The sequence below is a fragment of the Lonchura striata genome, chromosome 25 (assembly GCF_046129695.1).
Source record: "Lonchura striata isolate bLonStr1 chromosome 25, bLonStr1.mat, whole genome shotgun sequence".
NCBI classification, from domain to species: Eukaryota; Metazoa; Chordata; class Aves; order Passeriformes; family Estrildidae; genus Lonchura; species Lonchura striata.
In genome coordinates, this window is record NC_134627.1 from 482,482 (window position 1) to 501,647 (window position 19,166).

Genomic DNA, 19,166 nt, shown 5'->3' on the forward strand with positions numbered 1-19,166 from the left:
ACGAGGGCGAAGAACGAAGCCGCAGAGCACCGGACTTGTGTGCACAGCCTACGGGCTGCTAGAGGAAGGTGGCTGCACCTCCCTAACCTATCAATTCACAGCTGGCATGCTCTATGGAGCTGTTCCAGGACAACTTTCATTGCTTATGGGTTCGTCCTGATACAGCCCCTCCTGGGAAACTCGTGCTCGTCCCCTGAGGCTCCGAGATGCAGAAACATCGATGGCAGCTGCAGAAATGAAGGGCCGCGTTGAGTAGTCGAGAAGCAAGAACATAGCCAGCGCCTAAGTGTCTGGGAGTCAGCAGCTGCTGCACTTTTACGATTGCCTTCACTGTGCACTGATTGCCGAGACATGTGCACGCTAAAAAAACAAGGTGGGCAAGAGGAGGAAGAGAGTACGGGCATCAGAGAGCATCTGGCATCTTGTCCTGGAAACTGCAGTGCTTTTGGAGAGTACAGCAAATCCGTGTTTCTGGACAAGGGAGGCATAAGTGCGCTGCGCTCCTAAGCTATCTCCCTGCGAGACACACTGCCAAAGCTTTTCGCTATCATGCAGTCTAGTGCAGACGCACACTACGGCTCTCCGGAGCTGTCCGAAGCCAAGCGCCGGTGGCCGGCGTCTTTCGGCTGAAGCAGCGCTTCGGAGCGTACGGCTGTTGTGTGCGCGAAGCAGCCGCTTCTCCTGCTCCGGGAGTCGGAGAGAGCGGTAGCTTGTACGAGGGCGAAGAACGAAGCCGCAGAGCACCGGACTTGTGTGCACAGCCTACGGGCTGCTAGAGGAAGGTGGCTGCACCTCCCTAACCTATCAATTCACAGCTGGCATGCTCTATGGAGCTGTTCCAGGACAACTTTCATTGCTTATGGGTTCGTCCTGATACAGCCCCTCCTGGGAAACTCGTGCTCGTCCCCTGAGGCTCCGAGATGCAGAAACATCGATGGCAGCTGCAGAAATGAAGGGCTGCGTTGAGTTGTCGAGAAGCAAGAACATAGCCAGCGCCTAAGTGTCTGGGAGTCAGCAGCTGCTGCACTTTTGCGATTGCCTTCACTGTGCACTGATTGCCGAGACATGTGCACGCTAAAAAAACAAGGTGGGCAAGAGGAGGAAGAGAGTACGGGCATCAGAGAGCATCTGGCATCTTGTCCTGGAAACTGCAGTGTTTTTGGAGAGTACAGCAAATCCGTGTTTCTGGACAAGGGAGGCATAAGTGCGCTGCGCTCCTAAGCTATCTCCCTGCGAGACACACTGCCAAAGCTTTTCGCTATCATGCAGTCTAGTGCAGACGCACACTACGGCTCTCCGGAGCTGTCCGAAGCCAAGCGCCGGTGGCCGGCGTCTTTCGGCTGAAGCTGCGCTTCGGAGCGTACGGCTGTTGTGTGCGCGAAGCAGCCGCTTCTCCTGCTCCGGGAGTCGGAGAGAGCGGTAGCTTGTACGAGGGCGAAGAACGAAGCCGCAGAGCACCGGACTTGTGTGCACAGCCTACGGGCTGCTAGAGGAAGGTGGCTGCACCTCCCTAACCTATCAATTCACAGCTGGCATGCTCTATGGAGCTGTTCCAGGACAACTTTCATTGCTTATGGGTTCGTCCTGATACAGCCCCTCCTGGGAAACTCGTGCTCGTCCCCTGAGGCTCCGAGATGCAGAAACATCGATGGCAGCTGCAGAAATGAAGGGCTGCGTTGAGTTGTCGAGAAGCAAGAACATAGCCAGCGCCTAAGTGTCTGGGAGTCAGCAGCTGCTGCACTTTTGCGATTGCCTTCACTGTGCACTGATTGCCGAGACATGTGCACGCTAAAAAAACAAGGTGGGCAAGAGGAGGAAGAGAGTACGGGCATCAGAGAGCATCTGGCATCTTGTCCTGGAAACTGCAGTGTTTTTGGAGAGTACAGCAAATCCGTGTTTCTGGACAAGGGAGGCATAAGTGCGCTGCGCTGCTAAGCTATCTCCCTGCGAGACACACTGCCAAAGCTTTTCGCTATCATGCAGTCTAGTGCAGACGCACACTACGGCTCTCCGGAGCTGTCCGAAGCCAAGCGCCGGTGGCCGGCGTCTTTCGGCTGAAGCTGCGCTTCGGAGCGTACGGCTGCCGCTCCGCTGCTGTGTGCGCGAAGCAGCCGCTTCTCCTGCTCCGGGAGCCGGACAGAGCGGTAGCTTGTACGAGGGCGAAGAACGAAGCCGCAGAGCACCGGGCTTCTGCGCGCACCGTAAGGACTGCTAGAGGACCGTGGTGGACACTCGCCTGCGTCTTCAATTCCATTCTAGCATCCTTATGGAAGGTGTTCCAGGACAATTTTCCTGAGTTTTGAATTCGTCCTGATGCAGCCCCTCCTGGAAAACTCCTGCTCGTCCTCTGAAACTCCGAGTGCAGAGACCTCGATGGCAACTGCAGAAATGAAGCACTCCGTTGAGTTGTCGAGACGCAAGAACATAGCCAGCGCCTTGTGTTTGGGAGTCAGCAGCACCTGGACTTTTGCGATTGCCTTCACTGTGCACTGAATGCCAGGACGGCATGGGCACGTTAAAACAACGAGCTGAGCAAGAGTCCCCGAAAGATCACGGCCGTCAGAAAGTAGCTTATATATTGCCCTGGAAAGAGCAGTGTTTTTGGAGTGTGCAGTAAAATCGTGTTTCTGGACAAGGGAGGCATAAGTGCGCTGCGCTGCTAAGCTATCTCCCTGCGAGACACACTGCCAAAGCTTTTCGCTATCATGCAGTCTAGTGCAGACGCACACTACGGCTCTCCGGAGCTGTCCGAAGCCAAGCGCCGGTGGCCGGCGTCTTTCGGCTGAAGCAGCGCTTCGGAGCGTACGGCTGTTGTGTGCGCGAAGCAGCCGCTTCTCCTGCTCCGGGAGCCGGACAGAGCGGTAGCTTGTACGAGGGCGAAGAACGAAGCCGCAGAGCACCGGACTTGTGTGCACAGCCTACGGGCTGCTAGAGGAAGGTGGCTGCACCTCCCTAACCTATCAATTCACAGCTGGCATGCTCTATGGAGCTGTTCCAGGACAACTTTCATTGCTTATGGGTTCGTCCTGATACAGCCCCTCCTGGGAAACTCGTGCTCGTCCCCTGAGGCTCCGAGATGCAGAAACATCGATGGCAGCTGCAGAAATGAAGGGCTGCGTTGAGTTGTCGAGAAGCAAGAACATAGCCAGCGCCTAAGTGTCTGGGAGTCAGCAGCTGCTGCACTTTTACGATTGCCTTCACTGTGCACTGATTGCCGAGACATGTGCACGCTAAAAAAACAAGGTGGGCAAGAGGAGGAAGAGAGTACGGGCATCAGAGAGCATCTGGCATCTTGTCCTGGAAACTGCAGTGTTTTTGGAGAGTACAGCAAATCCGTGTTTCTGGACAAGGGAGGCATAAGTGCGCTGCGCTGCTAAGCTATCTCCCTGCGAGACACACTGCCAAAGCTTTTCGCTATCATGCAGTCTAGTGCAGACGCACACTACGGCTCTCCGGAGCTGTCCGAAGCCAAGCGCCGGTGGCCGGCGTCTTTCGGCTGAAGCAGCGCTTCGGAGCGTACGGCTGTTGTGTGCGCGAAGCAGCCGCTTCTCCTGCTCCGGGAGTCGGAGAGAGCGGTAGCTTGTACGAGGGCGAAGAACGAAGCCGCAGAGCACCGGACTTGTGTGCACAGCCTACGGGCTGCTAGAGGAAGGTGGCTGCACCTCCCTAACCTATCAATTCACAGCTGGCATGCTCTATGGAGCTGTTCCAGGACAACTTTCATTGCTTATGGGTTCGTCCTGATACAGCCCCTCCTGGGAAACTCGTGCTCGTCCCCTGAGGCTCCGAGATGCAGAAACATCGATGGCAGCTGCAGAAATGAAGGGCTGCGTTGAGTTGTCGAGAAGCAAGAACATAGCCAGCGCCTAAGTGTCTGGGAGTCAGCAGCTGCTGCACTTTTGCGATTGCCTTCACTGTGCACTGATTGCCGAGACATGTGCACGCTAAAAAAACAAGGTGGGCAAGAGGAGGAAGAGAGTACGGGCATCAGAGAGCATCTGGCATCTTGTCCTGGAAACTGCAGTGTTTTTGGAGAGTACAGCAAATCCGTGTTTCTGGACAAGGGAGGCATAAGTGCGCTGCGCTCCTAAGCTATCTCCCTGCGAGACACACTGCCAAAGCTTTTCGCTATCATGCAGTCTAGTGCAGACGCACACTACGGCTCTCCGGAGCTGTCCGAAGCCAAGCGCCGGTGGCCGGCGTCTTTCGGCTGAAGCTGCGCTTCGGAGCGTACGGCTGCCGCTCCGCTGCTGTGTGCGCGAAGCAGCCGCTTCTCCTGCTCCGGGAGCCGGACAGAGCGGTAGCTTGTACGAGGGCGAAGAACGAAGCCGCAGAGCACCGGGCTTCTGCGCGCACCGTAAGGACTGCTAGAGGACCGTGGTGGACACTCGCCTGCGTCTTCAATTCCATTCTAGCATCCTTATGGAAGGTGTTCCAGGACAATTTTCCTGAGTTTTGAATTCGTCCTGATGCAGCCCCTCCTGGAAAACTCCTGCTCGTCCTCTGAAACTCCGAGTGCAGAGACCTCGATGGCAACTGCAGAAATGAAGCACTCCGTTGAGTTGTCGAGAAGCAAGAACATAGCCAGCGCCTTGTGTTTGGGAGTCAGCAGCACCTGGACTTTTGCGATTGCCTTCACTGTGCACTGAATGCCAGGACGGCATGGGCACGTTAAAACAACGAGCTGAGCAAGAGTCCCCGAAAGATCACGGCCGTCAGAAAGTAGCTTATATATTGCCCTGGAAAGAGCAGTGTTTTTGGAGTGTGCAGTAAAATCGTGTTTCTGGACAAGGGAGGCATAAGTGCGCTGCGCTGCTAAGCTATCTCCCTGCGAGACACACTGCCAAAGCTTTTCGCTATCATGCAGTCTAGTGCAGACGCACACTACGGCTCTCCGGAGCTGTCCGAAGCCAAGCGCCGGTGGCCGGCGTCTTTCGGCTGAAGCAGCGCTTCGGAGCGTACGGCTGTTGTGTGCGCGAAGCAGCCGCTTCTCCTGCTCCGGGAGCCGGACAGAGCGGTAGCTTGTACGAGGGCGAAGAACGAAGCCGCAGAGCACCGGACTTGTGTGCACAGCCTACGGGCTGCTAGAGGAAGGTGGCTGCACCTCCCTAACCTATCAATTCACAGCTGGCATGCTCTATGGAGCTGTTCCAGGACAACTTTCATTGCTTATGGGTTCGTCCTGATACAGCCCCTCCTGGGAAACTCGTGCTCGTCCCCTGAGGCTCCGAGATGCAGAAACATCGATGGCAGCTGCAGAAATGAAGGGCCGCGTTGAGTAGTCGAGAAGCAAGAACATAGCCAGCGCCTAAGTGTCTGGGAGTCAGCAGCTGCTGCACTTTTACGATTGCCTTCACTGTGCACTGATTGCCGAGACATGTGCACGCTAAAAAAACAAGGTGGGCAAGAGGAGGAAGAGAGTACGGGCATCAGAGAGCATCTGGCATCTTGTCCTGGAAACTGCAGTGCTTTTGGAGAGTACAGCAAATCCGTGTTTCTGGACAAGGGAGGCATAAGTGCGCTGCGCTCCTAAGCTATCTCCCTGCGAGACACACTGCCAAAGCTTTTCGCTATCATGCAGTCTAGTGCAGACGCACACTACGGCTCTCCGGAGCTGTCCGAAGCCAAGCGCCGGTGGCCGGCGTCTTTCGGCTGAAGCAGCGCTTCGGAGCGTACGGCTGTTGTGTGCGCGAAGCAGCCGCTTCTCCTGCTCCGGGAGCCGGACAGAGCGGTAGCTTGTACGAGGGCGAAGAACGAAGCCGCAGAGCACCGGACTTGTGTGCACAGCCTACGGGCTGCTAGAGGAAGGTGGCTGCACCTCCCTAACCTATCAATTCACAGCTGGCATGCTCTATGGAGCTGTTCCAGGACAACTTTCATTGCTTATGGGTTCGTCCTGATACAGCCCCTCCTGGGAAACTCGTGCTCGTCCCCTGAGGCTCCGAGATGCAGAAACATCGATGGCAGCTGCAGAAATGAAGGGCTGCGTTGAGTTGTCGAGAAGCAAGAACATAGCCAGCGCCTAAGTGTCTGGGAGTCAGCAGCTGCTGCACTTTTGCGATTGCCTTCACTGTGCACTGATTGCCGAGACATGTGCACGCTAAAAAAACAAGGTGGGCAAGAGGAGGAAGAGAGTACGGGCATCAGAGAGCATCTGGCATCTTGTCCTGGAAACTGCAGTGTTTTTGGAGAGTACAGCAAATCCGTGTTTCTGGACAAGGGAGGCATAAGTGCGCTGCGCTCCTAAGCTATCTCCCTGCGAGACACACTGCCAAAGCTTTTCGCTATGATGCAGTCTAGTGCAGACGCACACTACGGCTCTCCGGAGCTGTCCGAAGCCAAGCGCCGGTGGCCGGCGTCTTTCGGCTGAAGCAGCGCTTCGGAGCGTACGGCTGTTGTGTGCGCGAAGCAGCCGCTTCTCCTGCTCCGGGAGTCGGAGAGAGCGGTAGCTTGTACGAGGGCGAAGAACGAAGCCGCAGAGCACCGGACTTGTGTGCACAGCCTACGGGCTGCTAGAGGAAGGTGGCTGCACCTCCCTAACCTATCAATTCACAGCTGGCATGCTCTATGGAGCTGTTCCAGGACAACTTTCATTGCTTATGGGTTCGTCCTGATACAGCCCCTCCTGGGAAACTCGTGCTCGTCCCCTGAGGCTCCGAGATGCAGAAACATCGATGGCAGCTGCAGAAATGAAGGGCTGCGTTGAGTTGTCGAGAAGCAAGAACATAGCCAGCGCCTAAGTGTCTGGGAGTCAGCAGCTGCTGCACTTTTACGATTGCCTTCACTGTGCACTGATTGCCGAGACATGTGCACGCTAAAAAAACAAGGTGGGCAAGAGGAGGAAGAGAGTACGGGCATCAGAGAGCATCTGGCATCTTGTCCTGGAAACTGCAGTGTTTTTGGAGAGTACAGCAAATCCGTGTTTCTGGACAAGGGAGGCATAAGTGCGCTGCGCTCCTAAGCTATCTCCCTGCGAGACACACTGCCAAAGCTTTTCGCTATCATGCAGTCTAGTGCAGACGCACACTACGGCTCTCCGGAGCTGTCCGAAGCCAAGCGCCGGTGGCCGGCGTCTTTCGGCTGAAGCTGCGCTTCGGAGCGTACGGCTGCCGCTCCGCTGCTGTGTGCGCGAAGCAGCCGCTTCTCCTGCTCCGGGAGCCGGACAGAGCGGTAGCTTGTACGAGGGCGAAGAACGAAGCCGCAGAGCACCGGGCTTCTGCGCGCACCGTAAGGACTGCTAGAGGACCGTGGTGGACACTCGCCTGCGTCTTCAATTCCATTCTAGCATCCTTATGGAAGGTGTTCCAGGACAATTTTCCTGAGTTTTGAATTCGTCCTGATGCAGCCCCTCCTGGAAAACTCCTGCTCGTCCTCTGAAACTCCGAGTGCAGAGACCTCGATGGCAACTGCAGAAATGAAGCACTCCGTTGAGTTGTCGAGACGCAAGAACATAGCCAGCGCCTTGTGTTTGGGAGTCAGCAGCACCTGGACTTTTGCGATTGCCTTCACTGTGCACTGAATGCCAGGACGGCATGGGCACGTTAAAACAACGAGCTGAGCAAGAGTCCCCGAAAGATCACGGCCGTCAGAAAGTAGCTTATATATTGCCCTGGAAAGAGCAGTGTTTTTGGAGTGTGCAGTAAAATCGTGTTTCTGGACAAGGGAGGCATAAGTGCGCTGCGCTGCTAAGCTATCTCCCTGCGAGACACACTGCCAAAGCTTTTCGCTATCATGCAGTCTAGTGCAGACGCACACTACGGCTCTCCGGAGCTGTCCGAAGCCAAGCGCCGGTGGCCGGCGTCTTTCGGCTGAAGCAGCGCTTCGGAGCGTACGGCTGTTGTGTGCGCGAAGCAGCCGCTTCTCCTGCTCCGGGAGCCGGACAGAGCGGTAGCTTGTACGAGGGCGAAGAACGAAGCCGCAGAGCACCGGACTTGTGTGCACAGCCTACGGGCTGCTAGAGGAAGGTGGCTGCACCTCCCTAACCTATCAATTCACAGCTGGCATGCTCTATGGAGCTGTTCCAGGACAACTTTCATTGCTTATGGGTTCGTCCTGATACAGCCCCTCCTGGGAAACTCGTGCTCGTCCCCTGAGGCTCCGAGATGCAGAAACATCGATGGCAGCTGCAGAAATGAAGGGCTGCGTTGAGTTGTCGAGAAGCAAGAACATAGCCAGCGCCTAAGTGTCTGGGAGTCAGCAGCTGCTGCACTTTTACGATTGCCTTCACTGTGCACTGATTGCCGAGACATGTGCACGCTAAAAAAACAAGGTGGGCAAGAGGAGGAAGAGAGTACGGGCATCAGAGAGCATCTGGCATCTTGTCCTGGAAACTGCAGTGTTTTTGGAGAGTACAGCAAATGCGTGTTTCTGGACAAGGGAGGCATAAGTGCGCTGCGCTCCTAAGCTATCTCCCTGCGAGACACACTGCCAAAGCTTTTCGCTATGATGCAGTCTAGTGCAGACGCACACTACGGCTCTCCGGAGCTGTCCGAAGCCAAGCGCCGGTGGCCGGCGTCTTTCGGCTGAAGCAGCGCTTCGGAGCGTACGGCTGTTGTGTGCGCGAAGCAGCCGCTTCTCCTGCTCCGGGAGTCGGAGAGAGCGGTAGCTTGTACGAGGGCGAAGAACGAAGCCGCAGAGCACCGGACTTGTGTGCACAGCCTACGGGCTGCTAGAGGAAGGTGGCTGCACCTCCCTAACCTATCAATTCACAGCTGGCATGCTCTATGGAGCTGTTCCAGGACAACTTTCATTGCTTATGGGTTCGTCCTGATACAGCCCCTCCTGGGAAACTCGTGCTCGTCCCCTGAGGCTCCGAGATGCAGAAACATCGATGGCAGCTGCAGAAATGAAGGGCTGCGTTGAGTTGTCGAGAAGCAAGAACATAGCCAGCGCCTAAGTGTCTGGGAGTCAGCAGCTGCTGCACTTTTACGATTGCCTTCACTGTGCACTGATTGCCGAGACATGTGCACGCTAAAAAAACAAGGTGGGCAAGAGGAGGAAGAGAGTACGGGCATCAGAGAGCATCTGGCATCTTGTCCTGGAAACTGCAGTGTTTTTGGAGAGTACAGCAAATCCGTGTTTCTGGACAAGGGAGGCATAAGTGCGCTGCGCTCCTAAGCTATCTCCCTGCGAGACACACTGCCAAAGCTTTTCGCTATGATGCAGTCTAGTGCAGACGCACACTACGGCTCTCCGGAGCTGTCCGAAGCCAAGCGCCGGTGGCCGGCGTCTTTCGGCTGAAGCTGCGCTTCGGAGCGTACGGCTGCCGCTCCGCTGCTGTGTGCGCGAAGCAGCCGCTTCTCCTGCTCCGGGAGCCGGACAGAGCGGTAGCTTGTACGAGGGCGAAGAACGAAGCCGCAGAGCACCGGGCTTCTGCGCGCACCGTAAGGACTGCTAGAGGACCGTGGTGGACACTCGCCTGCGTCTTCAATTCCATTCTAGCATCCTTATGGAAGGTGTTCCAGGACAATTTTCCTGAGTTTTGAATTCGTCCTGATGCAGCCCCTCCTGGAAAACTCCTGCTCGTCCTCTGAAACTCCGAGTGCAGAGACCTCGATGGCAACTGCAGAAATGAAGCACTCCGTTGAGTTGTCGAGACGCAAGAACATAGCCAGCGCCTTGTGTTTGGGAGTCAGCAGCACCTGGACTTTTGCGATTGCCTTCACTGTGCACTGAATGCCAGGACGGCATGGGCACGTTAAAACAACGAGCTGAGCAAGAGTCCCCGAAAGATCACGGCCGTCAGAAAGTAGCTTATATATTGCCCTGGAAAGAGCAGTGTTTTTGGAGTGTGCAGTAAAATCGTGTTTCTGGACAAGGGAGGCATAAGTGCGCTGCGCTGCTAAGCTATCTCCCTGCGAGACACACTGCCAAAGCTTTTCGCTATCATGCAGTCTAGTGCAGACGCACACTACGGCTCTCCGGAGCTGTCCGAAGCCAAGCGCCGGTGGCCGGCGTCTTTCGGCTGAAGCAGCGCTTCGGAGCGTACGGCTGTTGTGTGCGCGAAGCAGCCGCTTCTCCTGCTCCGGGAGCCGGACAGAGCGGTAGCTTGTACGAGGGCGAAGAACGAAGCCGCAGAGCACCGGACTTGTGTGCACAGCCTACGGGCTGCTAGAGGAAGGTGGCTGCACCTCCCTAACCTATCAATTCACAGCTGGCATGCTCTATGGAGCTGTTCCAGGACAACTTTCATTGCTTATGGGTTCGTCCTGATACAGCCCCTCCTGGGAAACTCGTGCTCGTCCCCTGAGGCTCCGAGATGCAGAAACATCGATGGCAGCTGCAGAAATGAAGGGCTGCGTTGAGTTGTCGAGAAGCAAGAACATAGCCAGCGCCTAAGTGTCTGGGAGTCAGCAGCTGCTGCACTTTTACGATTGCCTTCACTGTGCACTGATTGCCGAGACATGTGCACGCTAAAAAAACAAGGTGGGCAAGAGGAGGAAGAGAGTACGGGCATCAGAGAGCATCTGGCATCTTGTCCTGGAAACTGCAGTGCTTTTGGAGAGTACAGCAAATCCGTGTTTCTGGACAAGGGAGGCATAAGTGCGCTGCGCTCCTAAGCTATCTCCCTGCGAGACACACTGCCAAAGCTTTTCGCTATGATGCAGTCTAGTGCAGACGCACACTACGGCTCTCCGGAGCTGTCCGAAGCCAAGCGCCGGTGGCCGGCGTCTTTCGGCTGAAGCAGCGCTTCGGAGCGTACGGCTGTTGTGTGCGCGAAGCAGCCGCTTCTCCTGCTCCGGGAGTCGGAGAGAGCGGTAGCTTGTACGAGGGCGAAGAACGAAGCCGCAGAGCACCGGACTTGTGTGCACAGCCTACGGGCTGCTAGAGGAAGGTGGCTGCACCTCCCTAACCTATCAATTCACAGCTGGCATGCTCTATGGAGCTGTTCCAGGACAACTTTCATTGCTTATGGGTTCGTCCTGATACAGCCCCTCCTGGGAAACTCGTGCTCGTCCCCTGAGGCTCCGAGATGCAGAAACATCGATGGCAGCTGCAGAAATGAAGGGCTGCGTTGAGTTGTCGAGAAGCAAGAACATAGCCAGCGCCTAAGTGTCTGGGAGTCAGCAGCTGCTGCACTTTTGCGATTGCCTTCACTGTGCACTGATTGCCGAGACATGTGCACGCTAAAAAAACAAGGTGGGCAAGAGGAGGAAGAGAGTACGGGCATCAGAGAGCATCTGGCATCTTGTCCTGGAAACTGCAGTGTTTTTGGAGAGTACAGCAAATCCGTGTTTCTGGACAAGGGAGGCATAAGTGCGCTGCGCTCCTAAGCTATCTCCCTGCGAGACACACTGCCAAAGCTTTTCGCTATCATGCAGTCTAGTGCAGACGCACACTACGGCTCTCCGGAGCTGTCCGAAGCCAAGCGCCGGTGGCCGGCGTCTTTCGGCTGAAGCTGCGCTTCGGAGCGTACGGCTGCCGCTCCGCTGCTGTGTGCGCGAAGCAGCCGCTTCTCCTGCTCCGGGAGCCGGACAGAGCGGTAGCTTGTACGAGGGCGAAGAACGAAGCCGCAGAGCACCGGCCTTCTGCGCGCACCCTAAGGACTGCTAGAGGACCGTGGTGGCCGCTCGCCTGCCCCTTCAATTCCATTCTAGCATCTATATGGAAGGTGTTCCAGGACAATTTTCCTGAGTTTTGAATTCGTCCTGATGCAGCCCCTCCTGGGAAACTCCTGCTCGTCCTCTGAAACTCCGACATGCAGAGACCTCGATGGCAACTGCAGAAATGAAGGGCTGCGTTGAGTTGTCGAGACGCAAGAACATAGCCAGCGCCTTGTGTTTGGGAGTCAGCAGCACCTGGACTTTTGCGACTGCTTTCACTGTGCACTGAATGCCAGGACGGCATGGGCACGTTAAAACAACGAGCTGAGCAAGAGTCCCCGAAAGATCACGGCCGTCAGAAAGCAGCTTATATATTGCCCTGGAAAGAGCAGTGTTTTTGGAGTGTGCAGTAAAATCGTGTTTCTGGACAAGGGAGGCATAAGTGCGCTGCGCTGCTAAGCTATCTCCCTGCGAGACACACTGCCAAAGCTTTTCGCTATCATGCAGTCTAGTGCAGACGCACACTACGGCTCTCGGCTGCTATCCGAAGCCAAGCGCCGGTGGCCGGCGTCTTTCGGCTGAAGCAGCGCTTCGGAGCGTACGGCTGTTGTGTGCGCGAAGCAGCCGCTTCTCCTGCTCCGGGAGTCGGAGAGAGCGGTAGCTTGTACGAGGGCGAAGAACGAAGCCGCAGAGCACCGGACTTGTGTGCACAGCCTACGGGCTGCTAGAGGAAGGTGGCTGCACCTCCCTAACCTATCAATTCACAGCTGGCATGCTCTATGGAGCTGTTCCAGGACAACTTTCATTGCTTATGGGTTCGTCCTGATACAGCCCCTCCTGGGAAACTCGTGCTCGTCCCCTGAGGCTCCGAGATGCAGAAACATCGATGGCAGCTGCAGAAATGAAGGGCTGCGTTGAGTTGTCGAGAAGCAAGAACATAGCCAGCGCCTAAGTGTCTGGGAGTCAGCAGCTGCTGCACTTTTACGATTGCCTTCACTGTGCACTGATTGCCGAGACATGTGCACGCTAAAAAAACAAGGTGGGCAAGAGGAGGAAGAGAGTACGGGCATCAGAGAGCATCTGGCATCTTGTCCTGGAAACTGCAGTGTTTTTGGAGAGTACAGCAAATCCGTGTTTCTGGACAAGGGAGGCATAAGTGCGCTGCGCTCCTAAGCTATCTCCCTGCGAGACACACTGCCAAAGCTTTTCGCTATCATGCAGTCTAGTGCAGACGCACACTACGGCTCTCCGGAGCTGTCCGAAGCCAAGCGCCGGTGGCCGGCGTCTTTCGGCTGAAGCTGCGCTTCGGAGCGTACGGCTGCCGCTCCGCTCTTGTGTGCGCGAAGCAGCCGCTTCTCCTGCTCCGGGAGCCGGACAGAGCGGTAGCTTGTACGAGGGCGAAGAACGAAGCCGCAGAGCACCGGGCTTCTGCGCGCACCCTAAGGACTGCTAGAGGACCGTGGTGGCCGCTCGCCTGCCCCTTCAATTCCATTCTAGCATCTATATGGAAGGTGTTCCAGGACAATTTTCCTGAGTTTTGAATTCGTCCTAATGCAGCCCCTCCTGGGAAACTCCTGCTCGTCCTCTGAAACTCCGACATGCAGAGACCTCGATGGCAACTGCAGAAATGAAGGGCTGCGTTGAGTTGTCGAGACGCAAGAACATAGCCAGCGCCTTGTGTTTGGGAGTCAGCAGCACCTGGACTTTTGCGACTGCTTTCACTGTGCACTGAATGCCAGGACGGCATGGGCACGTTAAAACAACGAGCTGAGCAAGAGTCCCCGAAAGATCACGGCCGTCAGAAAGCAGCTTATATATTGCCCTGGAAAGAGCAGTGTTTTTGGAGTGTGCAGTAAAATCGTGTTTCTGGACAAGGGAGGCATAAGTGCGCTGCGCTGCTAAGCTATCTCCCTGCGAGACACACTGCCAAAGCTTTTCGCTATCATGCAGTCTAGTGCAGACGCACACTACGGCTCTCGGCTGCTATCCGAAGCCAAGCGCCGGTGGCCGGCGTCTTTCGGCTGAAGCAGCGCTTCGGAGCGTACGGCTGTTGTGTGCGCGAAGCAGCCGCTTCTCCTGCTCCGGGAGTCGGAGAGAGCGGTAGCTTGTACGAGGGCGAAGAACGAAGCCGCAGAGCACCGGACTTGTGTGCACAGCCTACGGGCTGCTAGAGGAAGGTGGCTGCACCTCCCTAACCTATCAATTCACAGCTGGCATGCTCTATGGAGCTGTTCCAGGACAACTTTCATTGCTTATGGGTTCGTCCTGATACAGCCCCTCCTGGGAAACTCGTGCTCGTCCCCTGAGGCTCCGAGATGCAGAAACATCGATGGCAGCTGCAGAAATGAAGGGCTGCGTTGAGTTGTCGAGAAGCAAGAACATAGCCAGCGCCTAAGTGTCTGGGAGTCAGCAGCTGCTGCACTTTTGCGATTGCCTTCACTGTGCACTGATTGCCGAGACATGTGCACGCTAAAAAAACAAGGTGGGCAAGAGGAGGAAGAGAGTACGGGCATCAGAGAGCATCTGGCATCTTGTCCTGGAAACTGCAGTGTTTTTGGAGAGTACAGCAAATCCGTGTTTCTGGACAAGGGAGGCATAAGTGCGCTGCGCTCCTAAGCTATCTCCCTGCGAGACACACTGCCAAAGCTTTTCGCTATCATGCAGTCTAGTGCAGACGCACACTACGGCTCTCCGGAGCTGTCCGAAGCCAAGCGCCGGTGGCCGGCGTCTTTCGGCTGAAGCTGCGCTTCGGAGCGTACGGCTGCCGCTCCGCTGCTGTGTGCGCGAAGCAGCCGCTTCTCCTGCTCCGGGAGCCGGACAGAGCGGTAGCTTGTACGAGGGCGAAGAACGAAGCCGCAGAGCACCGGGCTTCTGCGCGCACCGTAAGGACTGCTAGAGGACCGTGGTGGACACTCGCCTGCGTCTTCAATTCCATTCTAGCATCCTTATGGAAGGTGTTCCAGGACAATTCTCCTGAGTTTTGAATTCGTCCTGATGCAGCCCCTCCTGGAAAACTCCTGCTCGTCCTCTGAAACTCCGAGTGCAGAGACCTCGATGGCAACTGCAGAAATGAAGCACTCCGTTGAGTTGTCGAGAAGCAAGAACATAGCCAGCGCCTTGTGTTTGGGAGTCAGCAGCACCTGGACTTTTGCGATTGCCTTCACTGTGCACTGAATGCCAGGACGGCATGGGCACGTTAAAACAACGAGCTGAGCAAGAGTCCCCGAAAGATCACGGCCGTCAGAAAGTAGCTTATATATTGCCCTGGAAAGAGCAGTGTTTTTGGAGTGTGCAGTAAAATCGTGTTTCTGGACAAGGGAGGCATAAGTGCGCTGCGCTGCTAAGCTATCTCCCTGCGAGACACACTGCCAAAGCTTTTCGCTATCATGCAGTCTAGTGCAGACGCACACTACGGCTCTCCGGAGCTGTCCCAAGCCAAGCGCCGGTGGCCGGCGTCTTTCGGCTGAAGCAGCCGCTTCGGAGCGTACGGCTGTTGTGTGCGCGAAGCAGCCGCTTCTCCTGCTCCGGGAGTCGGAGAGAGCGGTAGCTTGTACGAGGGCGAAGAACGAAGCCGCAGAGCACCGGACTTGTGTGCACAGCCTACGGGCTGCTAGAGGAAGGTGGCTGCACCTCCCTAACCTATCAATTCACAGCTGGCATGATCTATGGAGCTGTTCCAGGACAACTTTCATTGCTTATGGGTTCGTCCTGATACAGCCCCTCCTGGGAAACTCGTGCTCGTCCCCTGAGGCTCCGAGATGCAGAAACATCGATGGCAGCTGCAGAAATGAAGGGCTGCGTTGAGTTGTCGAGAAGCAAGAACATAGCCAGCGCCTAAGTGTCTGGGAGTCAGCAGCTGCTGCACTTTTGCGATTGCCTTCACTGTGCACTGATTGCCGAGACATGTGCACGCTAAAAAAACAAGGTGGGCAAGAGGAGGAAGAGAGTACGGGCATCAGAGAGCATCTGGCATCTTGTCCTGGAAACTGCAGTGTTTTTGGAGAGTACAGCAAATCCGTGTTTCTGGACAAGGGAGGCATAAGTGCGCTGCGCTCCTAAGCTATCTCCCTGCGAGACACACTGCCAAAGCTTTTCGCTATCATGCAGTCTAGTGCAGACGCACACTACGGCTCTCCGGAGCTGTCCGAAGCCAAGCGCCGGTGGCCGGCGTCTTTCGGCTGAAGCAGCGCTTCGGAGCGTAGGGCTGCCGCTCCGCTCTTGTGTGCGCGAAGCAGCCGCTTCTCCTGCTCCGGGAGCCGGACAGAGCGGTAGCTTGTACGAGGGCGAAGAACGAAGCCGCAGAGCACCGGGCTTCTGCGCGCACCGTAAGGACTGCTAGAGGACCGTGGTGGACACTCGCCTGCGTCTTCAATTCCATTCTAGCATCCTTATGGAAGGTGTTCCAGGACAATTCTCCTGAGTTTTGAATTCGTCCTGATGCAGCCCCTCCTGGAAAACTCCTGCTCGTCCTCTGAAACTCCGAGTGCAGAGACCTCGATGGCAACTGCAGAAATGAAGCACTCCGTTGAGTTGTCGAGAAGCAAGAACATAGCCAGCGCCTTGTGTTTGGGAGTCAGCAGCACCTGGACTTTTGCGATTGCCTTCACTGTGCACTGAATGCCAGGACGGCATGGGCACGTTAAAACAACGAGCTGAGCAAGAGTCCCCGAAAGATCACGGCCGTCAGAAAGTAGCTTATATATTGCCCTGGAAAGAGCAGTGTTTTTGGAGTGTGCAGTAAAATCGTGTTTCTGGACAAGGGAGGCATAAGTGCGCTGCGCTGCTAAGCTATCTCCCTGCGAGACACACTGCCAAAGCTTTTCGCTATCATGCAGTCTAGTGCAGACGCACACTACGGCTCTCCGGAGCTGTCCGAAGCCAAGCGCCGGTGGCCGGCGTCTTTCGGCTGAAGCAGCGCTTCGGAGCGTACGGCTGTTGTGTGCGCGAAGCAGCCGCTTCTCCTGCTCCGGGAGTCGGAGAGAGCGGTAGCTTGTACGAGGGCGAAGAACGAAGCCGCAGAGCACCGGACTTGTGTGCACAGCCTACGGGCTGCTAGAGGAAGGTGGCTGCACCTCCCTAACCTATCAATTCACAGCTGGCATGCTCTATGGAGCTGTTCCAGGACAACTTTCATTGCTTATGGGTTCGTCCTGATACAGCCCCTCCTGGGAAACTCGTGCTCGTCCCCTGAGGCTCCGAGATGCAGAAACATCGATGGCAGCTGCAGAAATGAAGGGCTGCGTTGAGTTGTCGAGAAGCAAGAACATAGCCAGCGCCTAAGTGTCTGGGAGTCAGCAGCTGCTGCACTTTTGCGATTGCCTTCACTGTGCACTGATTGCCGAGACATGTGCACGCTAAAAAAACAAGGTGGGCAAGAGGAGGAAGAGAGTACGGGCATCAGAGAGCATCTGGCATCTTGTCCTGGAAACTGCAGTGTTTTTGGAGAGTACAGCAAATCCGTGTTTCTGGACAAGGGAGGCATAAGTGCGCTGCGCTCCTAAGCTATCTCCCTGCGAGACACACTGCCAAAGCTTTTCGCTATCATGCAGTCTAGTGCAGACGCACACTACGGCTCTCCGGAGCTGTCCGAAGCCAAGCGCCGGTGGCCGGCGTCTTTCGGCTGAAGCTGCGCTTCGGAGCGTACGGCTGCCGCTCCGCTGCTGTGTGCGCGAAGCAGCCGCTTCTCCTGCTCCGGGAGCCGGACAGAGCGGTAGCTTGTACGAGGGCGAAGAACGAAGCCGCAGAGCACCGGGCTTCTGCGCGCACCGTAAGGACTGCTAGAGGACCGTGGTGGACACTCGCCTGCGTCTTCAATTCCATTCTAGCATCCTTATGGAAGGTGTTCCAGGACAATTCTCCTGAGTTTTGAATTCGTCCTGATGCAGCCCCTCCTGGAAAACTCCTGCTCGTCCTCTGAAACTCCGAGTGCAGAGACCTCGATGGCAACTGCAGAAATGAAGCACTCCGTTGAGTTGTCGAGAAGCAAGAACATAGCCAGCGCCTTGTGTTTGGGAGTCAGCAGCACCTGGACTTTTGCGATTGCCTTCACTGTGCACTGAATGCCAGGACGGCATGGGCACGTTAAAACAACGAGCTGAGCAAGAGTCCCCGAAAGATCACGGCCGTCAGAAAGTAGCTTATATATTGCCCTGGAAAGAGCAGTGTTTTTGGAGTGTGCAGTAAAATCGTGTTTCTGGACAAGGGAGGCATAAGTGCGCTGCGCTGCTAAGCTATCTCCCTGCGAGACACACTGCCAAAGCTTTTCGCTATCATGCAGTCTAGTGCAGACGCACACTACAGCTCTCCGGAGCTGTCCGAAGCCAAGCGCCGGTGGCCGGCGTCTTTCGGCTGAAGCAGCGCTTCGGAGCGTACGGCTGTTGTGTGCGCGAAGCAGCCGCTTCTCCTGCTCCGGGAGTCGGACAGAGCGGTAGCTTGTACGAGGGCGAAGAACGAAGCCGCAGAGCACCGGACTTGTGTGCACAGCCTACGGGCTGCTAGAGGAAGGTGGCTGCACCTCCCTAACCTATCAATTCACAGCTGGCATGATCTATGGAGCTGTTCCAGGACAACTTTCATTGCTTATGGGTTCGTCCTGATACAGCCCCTCCTGGGAAACTCGTGCTCGTCCCCTGAGGCTCCGAGATGCAGAAACATCGATGGCAGCTGCAGAAATGAAGGGCTGCGTTGAGTTGTCGAGAAGCAAGAACATAGCCAGCGCCTAAGTGTCTGGGAGTCAGCAGCTGCTGCACTTTTACGATTGCCTTCACTGTGCACTGATTGCCGAGACATGTGCACGCTAAAAAAACAAGGTGGGCAAGAGGAGGAAGAGAGTACGGGCATCAGAGAGCATCTGGCATCTTGTCCTGGAAACTGCAGTGTTTTTGGAGAGTACAGCAAATCCGTGTTTCTGGACAAGGGAGGCATAAGTGCGCTGCGCTCCTAAGCTATCTCCCTGCGAGACACACTGCCAAAGCTTTTCGCTATCATGCAGTCTAGTGCAGACGCACACTACGGCTCTCCGGAGCTGTCCGAAGCCAAGCGCCGGTGGCCGGCGTCTTTCGGCTGAAGCAGCGCTTCGGAGCGTAGGGCTGCCGCTCCGCTCTTGTGTGCGCGAAGCAGCCGCTTCTCCTGCTCCGGGAGCCGGACAGAGCGGTAGCTTGTACGAGGGCGAAGAACGAAGCCGCAGAGCACCGGGCTTCTGCGCGCACCGTAAGGACTGCTAGAGGACCGTGGTGGACACTCGCCTGCGTCTTCAATTCCATTCTAGCATCCTTATGGAAGGTGTTCCAGGACAATTTTCCTGAGTTTTGAATTCGTCCTGATGCAGCCCCTCCTGGAAAACTCCTGCTCGTCCTCTGAAACTCCGAGTGCAGAGACCTCGATGGCAACTGCAGAAATGAAGCACTCCGTTGAGTTGTCGAGAAGCAAGAACATAGCCAGCGCCTTGTGTTTGGGAGTCAGCAGCACCTGGACTTTTGCGATTGCCTTCACTGTGCACTGAATGCCAGGACGGCATGGGCACGTTAAAACAACGAGCTGAGCAAGAGTCCCCGAAAGATCACGGCCGTCAGAAAGTAGCTTATATATTGCCCTGGAAAGAGCAGTGTTTTTGGAGTGTGCAGT